The following is a 12,325-nucleotide window of genomic DNA, read 5'->3' as shown; positions in this document are numbered from 1 at the left end:
TACCCCCAGGTAATCGGCCGTCAGCTTCCGGTGTGTGTAATGATAAGTGTTAACTAAGGTGTCACCAGCAGGTGTCAGTGTTGTACGAGAGCCCACGTAGCGGAAGTGAAGAGAAGGAATGTAAAGAGTTAAGATGGCAGTTCATGTTACATGTCAAGTCTGACTCTGTTAATAATGGCTAGCTGAAGCTAGCCCAATGTTCTTCAATATCTTTTATTATAATTAAGATGAGAACATTACCAGGCTCGGGGTCGAGTAAAGGAAGCTACACAACAAGATGAATGCAGTAAAACCGCTGGGTCCACTGAAGCTGACTGGAAATGTGGATGCAAGTTGGAGAGCTTTCAAACAGCATTTGCAGCTGTACATGGCGGCAGTCGGAATAGATCGACGAGCAGAGGAAAGAAAAATTGCAGTGCTCCTCACCGTTGCCGGCCCAGTAGCGATAGAAGTCTTCAATACTTTTGTGTTTGCTGAACCTGCCGACAAAGACAAGTTTGACAAGGTCGTAAAGAAGTTTGATGAACACTGCCTGACAAAAAAAATGAAACATATGAAAGATACGTGTTTCGCTCACGCCTACAGCAACAGGGTGTCATTTGATAATTTTCTCACAGACCTCAAGATTAAAGCTCAGTCATGTAACTTTGGCGATCTGAAAAACTCCATGATAAGAGATAAGAGATAAGAGATAAGAAGAGATAAGTTTTTGGGACTAATGAAAAGAAGCTCTGAGAGAGATTATTGATGGAGTCAGACCTCACATTGGCCGAGGCTGTTAAAATATGTCAAGCCAGTGAGCTAGCACGATGCCAGATGCAGACATTTCAAGGCCCTGTGCTAGGAGAAATGCACCAACAAAATGGCGTAGTGAATGCTGTGGCGCCAAAAAGGACGCAGTGGAGCAAGTTTAATGACAGTGCCGACAGGAATAAAATGAATAATAAAGGGATGTTCGCTTGCAAGCGATGTGGTAAAAAACATGAAGCTAGAAGGTGTCCTGCCTTTGGTAAACAGTGCATGAAGTACAAGGGACTGAATCACTTCACCAAAATGTGTTTCTCAAAGAGGAAGGAACAAAGCATGCATACAGTCCAGGAAGACATTGATGACAGTGATAACTTGAGTGAAACGTTTTTCATAAAGACAGTGTCACATGATGAAAATGTGAACGCGCAGTCCTCAGAGGTAGCTGATGTAAGCCAAATGGTTAATGTAGCAGCTAATGATAAATGGACTGTTCCTTTGCTAGTTAATGGGACTGTGGTGACATTCAAAATTGATACTGGAGCCAAAGCTAACTTGATTAGTGAAACGGATTTCCAGACATTGAAAGAGAAGCCTAAAAGGTTTGCAGAAAAAATCGCTCCTTTGAAAGCTTGTAATAATCAGCCGATTCAAACAAAAGGGGGATGTAAACTAAATGTGACAGCTAAAGGCAAACAGCACAACCTGCTGTTCACCATTGTGCCTGCTGGACATAAATCGCTGCTAGGAGACAAAGCATCAGAAGACTTAGGTCTGGTTAAAAGGATTTACCAGATAAACACAGACAGCCTGGAGATAGCTGAACAAAGTAAAAGTGTTACACCGCAGCACTGTGAAGGGACTTCTGCTATAGTGGAAAAGTTTACCTCTGTGTTTCAAGGACATGGAAGATTGCCCCATACTTACAAAATTCAGCTGAAAGAAAATGCCAAACCTGTGGTGCATGCTCCAAGGAGAGTACCAGCGCCACTCAGACCAGCTTTAAAAAAAGAACTGGAAAGAATGATGCAAATGGGTGTTATTGAGCGTGTGGAAGAGCCTACAGACTGGGTCAACTCTATCACATGTGTCAAGAAAAATACAGGTGACATTTGAGTGTGCCTTGACCCTAAATATCTCAATGAAAACATCAAAAGAGAATATTATCAGATTCCAAAATGAGAAGAAATCATGAGTGCGATGGCTGGAGCTAAGTTCTTCAGTAAACTTGAATCCTCACATGGATTCTGGCAACTGAGACTGGACCCAGAAAGCAGCAAATATACCACCTTTAACACACCATTTGGGCGTTACTGTTTTCTGAGGTTTCCATTTGGCATCAAATCTGTTCCAGAGATCTTTCACAGAGCTATGGAATCTGTAATTGAGGGTCCTGAAGGTGCCAGAGTCTACATTGATGACTTGGCCGTTTGGGGAACAACAAGGCAGCAGCATGATGAAAGGTTGAAAAAAACTCTTGGAGAGGGTCAAAAAGAATGGACTCAAACTGAACAGGGACTAGTGCCTTTTTGGGGTCACGGAAATGACCTTTTTGGGTGACGAGGTCACAAGTGCAGGGGTGGAACCTGATCAGTCAAAAGTGCAAGCTGTACTTCACATGCCAGCCCCTACTGATAAGAAAGGTGTACTGCGAGCCATGGGAATGATTAACTTCCTAGGTAGGTTCATTCCTAACCTAGCTGTCAAGACTACATGCCTTAGAGAGTTGCTACGTCATGACACAGTGTTTGAATGGACAATGCGACATGAGGACAAATGGCAGAGATTAAAGCAGACTGTAGCTGCTGAGCCAGTGTTCACGTTCTTTGATCCAACAAAGCCAACAAAAATTTCCACTGATGCCTCAAAAGATGGCTTAGGAGCTGTCTTGCTACAGATGCAAGAGGACAGTTGGCAGCCGGTAGCTTATGCATCAAGGTCAGTGACAGAGACTGAACAACGTTATGCTCAGATTGAAAAAGAGACTTTGGGCTTAGTGTTTGGTTGTGGAAAATTTCACAGTTATGTCTATGGCTTAGCAACGTTTGCAGTAGAAACTGACCACAAACCGCTCATAGCAATCAGAAAAAAGAACCTCAATGTCATGTCACCCAGGATTCAATGCATGATGATTTTTCTTTGAACGGATTTATACACCAGGCAAATACATTGTTCTGGCGGATACACTGTCACGAGCACCAGCTCCAAGTGATGACACACAGTGTAGCCCTGTGTCTGTTGATGTTGAAATGCACATAAACATGGTGACTGCTTCTCTCCCTGCATCAGATGTAATGCTACAGCAAATTGTGCAGGAGACTCCGAAAGACCCGCAACTGCAAAAGGTAATTCACCTGAGCCAGAGTGGATGGTCACGAGGTGTTTGTCCGGGTTGGTATCCTGTGCGTGCAGATTTGTGTGTGGCTAATGGTCTGCTTCTGAGACAAAAGAGGATTCTCATTCCAGTCTATGCGTGGAGACATGCTACAACGCATTCATGAGGGACACTTAGGAGTGGAGAAATGCAAAAGGAGAGAGCGAGAAGCTGTGTACTGACCAGGAATCAAAAGAGATATAGAGGAGATGGTTCAAAAATGTGAAACATGTCTTAAACATCGTTACAAGCTTTATTGAGTTACAGAGCCGCTGCCCTGGAATGTGGAGCATCTCCTGCTGAGTTGCTCATGGGTCGCAAACTGCGTACCACACTTCCTCACATGCCAAGGAAGGATGGCTACAGGAGTGACAACAAGTGGGCTGACAAAAGGATGAAGCTCAAGCAAAGACAGAAGAGGAACTATGATAAAACTGCAAGGAATCTGGTGCCTCTGCAAGAAAAAGGATGTTGTGAGGATTGATGGTCCTGAGCTGTGGGACAGAAAAGCAACTGTACTGCAAGAGTTAGGACCCAGATCATTTGTTGTTGAGACAGAGAATGGTCAAGTTTTAAGGAGAAACAGGAGGAGTCTGTTAAATATTCAGAATGGTGAGAGTCAAGAGAAAGAGACAGGATATGAACAAGAGAATGTTGCGACAGAAGTGCAACACAGTGAATCTTCTTCATCTTTACCAGTGACTGTAACACTCAGAAGGTCCACTCGACCTAAGAAACCACCTGAGAGGCTCATAGAACAAATGTGAATGAAGTAACAGGTGTACTGTGTAAAGAAAGTGGTAAAGCGTTGCTGACTTTAATATGTTATAATGTGTTCTTAATGGTTACAGTTACAGGAAGTGAAAGAGTCATAGTGTAATTTGGTGTATCAGGCTTAATTTGCAAGACCAATGCTAGTTTGTTTGTTGAAATGTGTTGAAAGTACCAAGCTTGAATATATTTTGAGCCATATGCATACATTGAGTTACAAGACATAAGGAAAGTTAATTACTGAAACATGTATGTTGTTGCATTCTGTTTAATATGTAAGTGCTAGTGAAGACTATGTGACTGAGGAATAACTGCTGTGACACTGAGGTAATATTTTAAGCAGTTTGAAAAAAGGGGGATGTAATGATAAGTGTTAACTAAGGTGTCACCAGCAGGTGTCAGTGTTGTATGAGAGCCCACATAGCAGAAGTGAAGAGAAGAAGTGTAAAGGGTTAAGATGGCAGTTCATGTTACATGTCAAGTCTGAGTCTGTTAATAATGGCTAGCTGAAGCTAGCCCAGTGTTCTTCAAGATCTTTTATTATAAATAAGACGAGAACATTACAGTGTGGACGCGGCTTTAGACAGTGTCTGTAGTTATAGAATGGGTAGGAGCAAGCACAACAGTTTTATTGCTGGTTACACAAAATATTAAAAAATAAAACTCTCCAGTTGGGTTAACTAATTTTCTGCTTTGACACAGCTAACAGCTTCTTCAAGCTATTAAGTTATTCCTGTAGAAAGCTTTTGTTTTTGCTTAGTGGGGGAGCAAAGTACGGTGGCCCTGAAGTGCAAACCACAACAACATTAACTAAGCACAATTACAAATTACAAAAACACAACAACATTAACAAAAACACAACAACATTAACTAAGCACAATTACAAATTACAAAAACACAACAACATTAACAAAAACACAACATTAACTAAGCACAATTACAAATTACAAAAACACAACATTAACAAAAACACAACAACATTAACTAAGCACAATTACAAATTACAAAAACACAACAACCATAACAAATACACAACATTAACCAAACACAATTACAAATTACAAAAACACAACATTAACAAAAAAACATTAACAAAAACACAACATTAACTAAGCACAATTACATATTACAAAAACACAACATTAACAAAAACACGACATTAACTAAGCACAATTACAAATTACAAAAACAACAACATTAACAAAAACACAACATTAACTAAACACAATTACAAATTAAAAAAAACACAACAACATTAACAAAAACACAACGACATTAACTAAGCACAACAACATTAACAAAAACACAACATTAACTAAGCACAACAACATTAACTAAGCACAATTACAAATTACAAAAACACAACAGCATTAACAAAAACACGACATTAACTAAGCACAATTACAAATTACAAAAACAACATTAACAAAAACACGACATTAACTAAGCACAATTACAAATTACAAAAACACAACAACATTAACAAAAACACAACGACATTAACTAAGCACAATTACAAATTACAAAAACACATTAACAAAAACACGACATTAACTAAGCACAATTACAAATTACAAAAACACAACAACATTAACAAAAACACAACGACATTAACTAAGCACAATTACAAATTACAAAAACACAACAACATTAACAAAAACATGACATTAACAAAAACACGACATTAACAAAAACACAACATTAACCAAACACAATTACAAAAACACAACATTAACAAAAACAACGACATTAACTAAGCACAACAACATTAACAAAAACACAACAACATTAACTAAGCACAATTACATATTACAAAAAACAATAACCAAAACACGACATTAACTAAGCACAATTACAAATTACAAAAACACAACATTAACAAAAACACAACAACATTAACTAAGCACATTAACTAAGCACAATTACAAATTACAAAAAGACAACAACATTGACAAAAACACAACAACATTAACTAAGCACAGTTACAAATTAAAAAAACACAACAACATTAACAAAAACACGACATTAACTAAGCACAATTACAAATTACAAAAACACAACAACATTAACAAAAACACAACATTAACTAAGCACAATTACAAATTACAAAAACACAACATTAACAAAAACACAACGACATCAACTAAGCACAGCATTAACAAAACCACAACGACATTAACTAAGCACAATTACAAATTACAAAAACACAACATTAACAAAAACACGACATTAACTAAGCACAATTACAAATTACAAAAACACATTAACAAAAACACAACGACATTAACAAAAACACATTTTTGTTTTGGTTTACACATTTACATTTTTACTTGAAAACATCTTAAAAGACATAAAAATCTTAAAAGACATATTAACTAAGACATCTTAATATCTCACTTAATATAGTTGGAAATTAATCTTTCGCTCAGCTGTATTCCTTGATGTTGAAATATGTTATGCTTGTTTTAACAGCTTATTTTGAATTAAGACTTAAAATTAAACCACAAAAAGGAGCAAAAGTTCGTTCTCCATTTAACCAGCTGCTTTTCCACAGCTATGCTTCGCACTGTCACGGTTGCTAGGCGACATGAGCTACACAGATGTGAGGGCAGGTGACGCTGATATGAAGGCTAGACCGTCCAATTTCACAGCCGTTCACTTCCGGTCTTTGTGGTCTTCGTAGGCTGCGAAGGACCCAGTTTACATGGGCCGGGTCATTCACAGGATGCGGCCCCTGAATTTGGACACAGCTAGTCACAGCCAAGGGCGTAACTTTGGGTCCAACATTGGGGGGGAGGTTAAGCTCTCTGCCTATTTATTTATTTATTAAATCATTACTTTTCTAAAAGGATTCAGGAGATTTGGGGTTAACCGTATTAGAAATACATTGTAATGCTTTTACTATGTATTTATTTAACTTTCTTTGTATTTACTCTGCACCTTCAACGATAAAGAGAAGCCTTACATTTTTCACATTTTTTCCAACAGTAACAAATATTTGACACTTTTAGAATGTATATGACACACCTAAATTTCTCAGTTTTCCAAGTGTATGTATTTACATGGTACACTATAATTTGGCTAGGAGAAATTATGACACAGTTCCACAAATATAGCCATTAGTAATTAAACAAGAGCAGTCTAAAACCCTTCATGCCATTTTCAGCAATTATGCTTAATTGTACATATATGACATTGTAAATTTTGAAATCGGGTCAAAATTACCTAAAGACAACAAGAGAGTGGAAGCTGTGTGCTTAATTTATATAATATTAGAGCACTTAAAGACGGCGGTAGATTCAAGTCATTCATTTACAAGGAGGTGTTTCAACCAACAATGAAAAATTGTTGGTTGTAGGCTTTTTGTCGCTCTTTTTTCGAACTACACCCACTCCCCAGCAGCTGCTTCTTCAAGCAAACGGTGAATGCCGCGGCTTGGTAGAGAAAGCAGGTTGGGTGATACCAAGTTTTTGTGGGGAGAGGGGGGGGGTTACATTATCGAATTAGTAAACATGCTAGTATTTTACCCCAAATTTATAATGAATGAAGAACATTAACATGTTATTCATGTAAGATGTTTTTTGTAAATCGAAATGATGTGATTTTATTGGGGGGGTTATAGTGATTGGCTGAGATTACTGGGGGGGTCATAACCCCCCTATCCCCCCCGCAAATTACGCGCATGGTCACAGCGCTATGTATTACCCTAGCTGCGGAAAAGAGCTGGTTGAGCTATCACCGAACTTTTGCAGCAGCTGTGGCCTAACTTTCGGTTCAAAAGCCAAAAGTGGCGTCGTCCAATCAGCGATTTCCCAGGTTTTCCCACTGGGACCTACCTTTTCGGTTTGTTAATGTTGTTGTTTTTGTTAATGTCGTTGTGTTTTTGTAATTTGTAATTGTGCTTAGTTAATGTTGTTGTGGTTTGCACTTCAGGGCCACCGTAGCAAAGCACTATACTGAAATGAATTTAAAACTATATAAAACTTAGCACCACAAGTAAGAACATTTGTGGCAGGTTGATTATTTCGTTGTTGTAAAAATGCTTCTTGGCAACAAATTGTATATTGTTGAAAGCCTCTTTAGTTCCCCTTAAATGGATTGGAGCAGAGCTGAGTATGTTGGTTGTGCCCATGAAATCTCAGCCAAACAGCTTATTCTGCTACACACATACTCAACTCTGCTGCTCAACCCACAAATGCATTTTCCTTACAAATGTGGCAGAAACCAGGCTCTATATTGTCTATAAAAATACTGTTTATTGGATAATATTTAGTATTTAAAAATTGTTAACAATACAAAAAAGGTAATGAATTGCACAGTGCTACTTTTAATATGATGCTAATGTTGAATTAGGGCACATTAGCACACAGGGAACTGCAAGGATCTGAAAGTCTCATTTGTTTGCCCTATAGACGAAGGTCTCCCCATTGTATTCTGACAGATTCTGCAGCCCGTGTCGCTGGCCAGGGGTAGCAGGTTTATTGGCTCAGATCAAATCATTGTTTTGATTGATCTGAACATGAAAACAAAGGCATCTGTTACAGCACTGCCCACTTCATTAAAATACAAAATAGAAGTGAGGTGAAAAGAAACAGTAGTCTTTGAACCTTCTGAAAAACTGCTGTCAAAATGTCTCTCCTTATTTTGGAACTTTCTTTTTAATCCCACTCTGAACGGGTTTTCTTATTTTATAGAGAACAGTCTGAAATCTCACTCTCAGCTACTAATGCAGAAGGAAACTTCTTTTATCATCAACATATCAGTTTGGTGATCACATCAGATTCATGGTTAATTTGAAGACATGCAGTATGTAACTTATTGTAAAAGTGTTTCTTTTCTTTTTTTACTTTACTCAAGTCATCAGTACAGATATATTCAGTTCAGTTCAGTTCAGTTTATTTTTTGGAAAAAGGAAATGGCCCATCATAAATGCAAAATCAGTAAGTGAGAGCAAAACAGGCAGAAGCAAAAGCTTTCTTGCCTAACTCAAAGTTTACATCCATGTATTGTAAGATATTCTTTTGTGGGAAAAAAAAAAAAGAATTACATGTTTTCATGTCTGGACTAACGTTATTCTACAACTGAGTTCCAAGAACAGACAAACGTCTCTGAATGTTTGAACCCTTTTCTGGCGTCAGGTACAATAAACTTACACTTATAGTATTGATTGTATTTAGTTTCCTGAAGTACTAAATATATTTGTACACAGTCCATCAGGGTCTTTGATTTAGCAATAAACATTACGTTAGATTCAACTCGTTCCAGATCACTCATCCAGAGACGAGGATCTGCGGTCATGCAGCCAGAGACCGCGCTAATGTTAGGCAATGTGGTTTAAGTGTCTTGCCCAAGGACGCAACGCAGCGCAGGGGCTCGAACCGGCAACCATCTGGCTGCAAGGCGAGCACCTACCCACTGCGCCGCTACTATTTGAATTAGTTTATAATAAATTATGTCTTCAAATGTCATAAGATTTTCATAATTTTAGAAATAATTTGTATGTTCATAATAGTCTGCCTTATTTATCAGGCATATAGCTCATTTTTGCAATATTAATGACTATGTTTTGGAAAGTGGACCCCCACAGTTCTGCACAATAAGTCATATATGGAAAGATTGGTGTGCACTATATTATAAATAAGGCATTATAAGTAAGCAAATATTTCATTTTATACAAAATACCAAGTGTCTTTGAAATTTTTAATTTTATGTAATTAATATGGTGCTTCCACGTTAACCTGCTGTCAATTACCACTCCTATGAACTTTATATCACAAACTCTTGCAATTTCAACCCCACTGATTTTAAGTTTTATCTCTTTAAGTAACTCTTTTTTTTTTAATTCCAAATACCATAAATTTAGTTTTTGCTTTATTAAGAGACAATTTGTTAACATCAAACCAAATTATTGAGTAGCTTTAATTCCTCCTCTATTAATATCAAAAATTCATCCAAATTTTTACCAGAAGAAACTATTGGTGTGTCATCTGTGAACCGATAAACACAAATAAATTAGAAATATTACAAATATCTAGATATATATTTAGAAAAGGTGATGAGAAGATTCATCAAACATTCTCGTTTTCTTCTTTTTCAGTATGTAGGAGTCACATGATTTGACAGGTGACTGATCTGGGACCTGTTATTTAGTACCATTCATTCTGTATGAATTGTTCATTGGACCCACTGTGTTTGAAGGAGGCAAAGAGCAGACAGTGAGATGCCAGTTTCATAGCTAAATAAGTCATTTTTACATGCAGCAATGTGTTCAGACCTGCAGTTAAGTACATGAGTGCTCAGCTGGACCACAGCTGCCACTGAGAGCACCCAAGTCATGTTTGCTTGACATCATTGGTTTGTATCATAAGCTGACTTCAGCATGTAAGCTTAATGTACAAAATACTTTATACCAATATGTAAATAAACAGCAGAATTTTTTTTCCGGGCACCACGCTGACTGGCAGTCTGTTGCAGCAGCTCTCATTATTTCTTGATTTTTGATTTTAATAACTTTTTTCAAATGATAGTTTATTTTTCTTGTTCATTGTAATTAATGTGAATGTGAAATGGCTACTTGTGTTTTGGAAGTTTCATGAAGCTTAGTTTTATAAGTCTAGTAGTAGTTTTTCTTCATATTTCCCTCCTGGAAAGCTTTACAAGCTGATGATGCTCAGACCAGTCCTGCTGCTCAGAGCCAACCTTTAATCCTGGAGTTCAGACAGGCTTAAAGTGCTGGAGTTGCTCAGTTGATCATCATGTGGAATGTGAAGTGTTTGGACAATAATGTGGATGATCTCAGAGATGTTAATCAACATTGCTAACTCCCAGAAAGAAACCTAGAAAGGGATTGCACTAGTTGTGAAAAGTGGGTTGCAGTAACATCCTGGGCATGTTACTGCAACGAAACTTCTCTGTGCCCTGAACTGCTAGCTGTTGGAATATTATTGTAGGGTCTTTACCCAAAATCAGAGGTGGCAAAAGTACTGACATTCTGTGCTTAAGTAGAAGTACAAGTACTTCTGTTAAAAAATACTTTGGTAAAAGTCGAAGTACTGGTTCAAGTTCTTTACTTAAGTAAAAGTAAAAAAGTACAGGCTCTGAAATTTACTCAAAGTAAGAAAGTAAAAGTAGTTCTTTGGAGGACGTTTCTACCTGCTATTTTTGTGTAAAGCTAACTGAACCTTATTATATATTATTGTAATAATATAAAATAATACATGAGAACACAAATGTTATTCCAATCTAAATTTTAATTCTAATGAATGCACTCAGCTTGAATCACAAACTGTGAAAGGGAATTTAAACACAGCTCTGTTCTCTGTGTCCTCCATAGTAGAGGGTGACTGTGCCTCCACCTAAACACCAACATGAGGATACTCAGGGGTTACAGTGGGATTCAGAAGGTGGAGGAACCCTAAGATCAGCTGTAGTGGCTCTGCATGGGGAGAAGAATCACAGCTTTCTATTGTGAGCTGCAGTAAATGATGTTGGTGTGCAGGCTGTGATCAGCTGACCTGCTGCTGCTGCTCTGAGGTTTACTGCTCTGTGTGGATGAACTGAACTCACAAAGATGTAACCCAGTATTTCACAGCTATCTGAGCTGATCTCCATCCCCTACACTGACAGCATACAGGCTGTAGAAATGTTGGATTCAGTGAATGAATCTCAGCATCAGCAGCTTTGATTCAAACTCATCTCTGCTGCACTGATGTAACCTGTAACTCTGACCATGAACACAAAGTGCACCAACACAGAGCGTTACTGTAAATACAGTACAACAAACTAACCTGTTTATTACGTACTAAACTGCAGTATTTTCATACAATCTTTGAATAACACAAAGTCAGCATACTTCAGTTTATTTTCCAGTCCTTACCTTTAATTCTAACCTCTCTTCTTCCTCTCCTGTCCTCTTTCTCCATCTCTGAGTGAACTTCTCTCTCTTTGCTCTCCCTGAAATGCAGCAGCTCTTCTTTTAGCTAGCAGACACACTGTGTGACAAACTGCACACACTTTGTGTGTTTGCTGATATTTGTTGAGCATTTAAAAACGTTGCGTTTACCTGCCACACGTTACTCCCTTCATGCTCGCTCCTCTTCAGTAGCGCTAGCTAAGCTGTTTATGTCCCGCGAGCATAACTTACAGATTCGGTCCGGCCCGCTGTGACCCCTGATTATAGCGCTATAAATGAGACATTAATTATATGGGTTTGTGTATTTAATCCCTTTGTACCCGATAAGCCCCGGTGATGGAGGATACACCAGTACAATTGTCTCTTATGTGTTATTATTCCTCCGTTTAGGCTCAGATCGTTTGATGACTGACGGCGCACTGACCGAAAACGCAAACTTCTCCCTGACGTGTTAAAAAGTAACGAGTCTGTTTTGAAAATGTAAAAAGTAGAAAGTACAGATACTTGTGTAAAAATGTAGG

The sequence above is a fragment of the Archocentrus centrarchus genome, unplaced genomic scaffold (genome assembly GCF_007364275.1).
Source record: "Archocentrus centrarchus isolate MPI-CPG fArcCen1 unplaced genomic scaffold, fArcCen1 scaffold_48_ctg1, whole genome shotgun sequence".
Classification (NCBI taxonomy): Eukaryota; Metazoa; Chordata; class Actinopteri; order Cichliformes; family Cichlidae; genus Archocentrus; species Archocentrus centrarchus.
Note: the sequence above shows the minus strand (reverse complement) of the source record.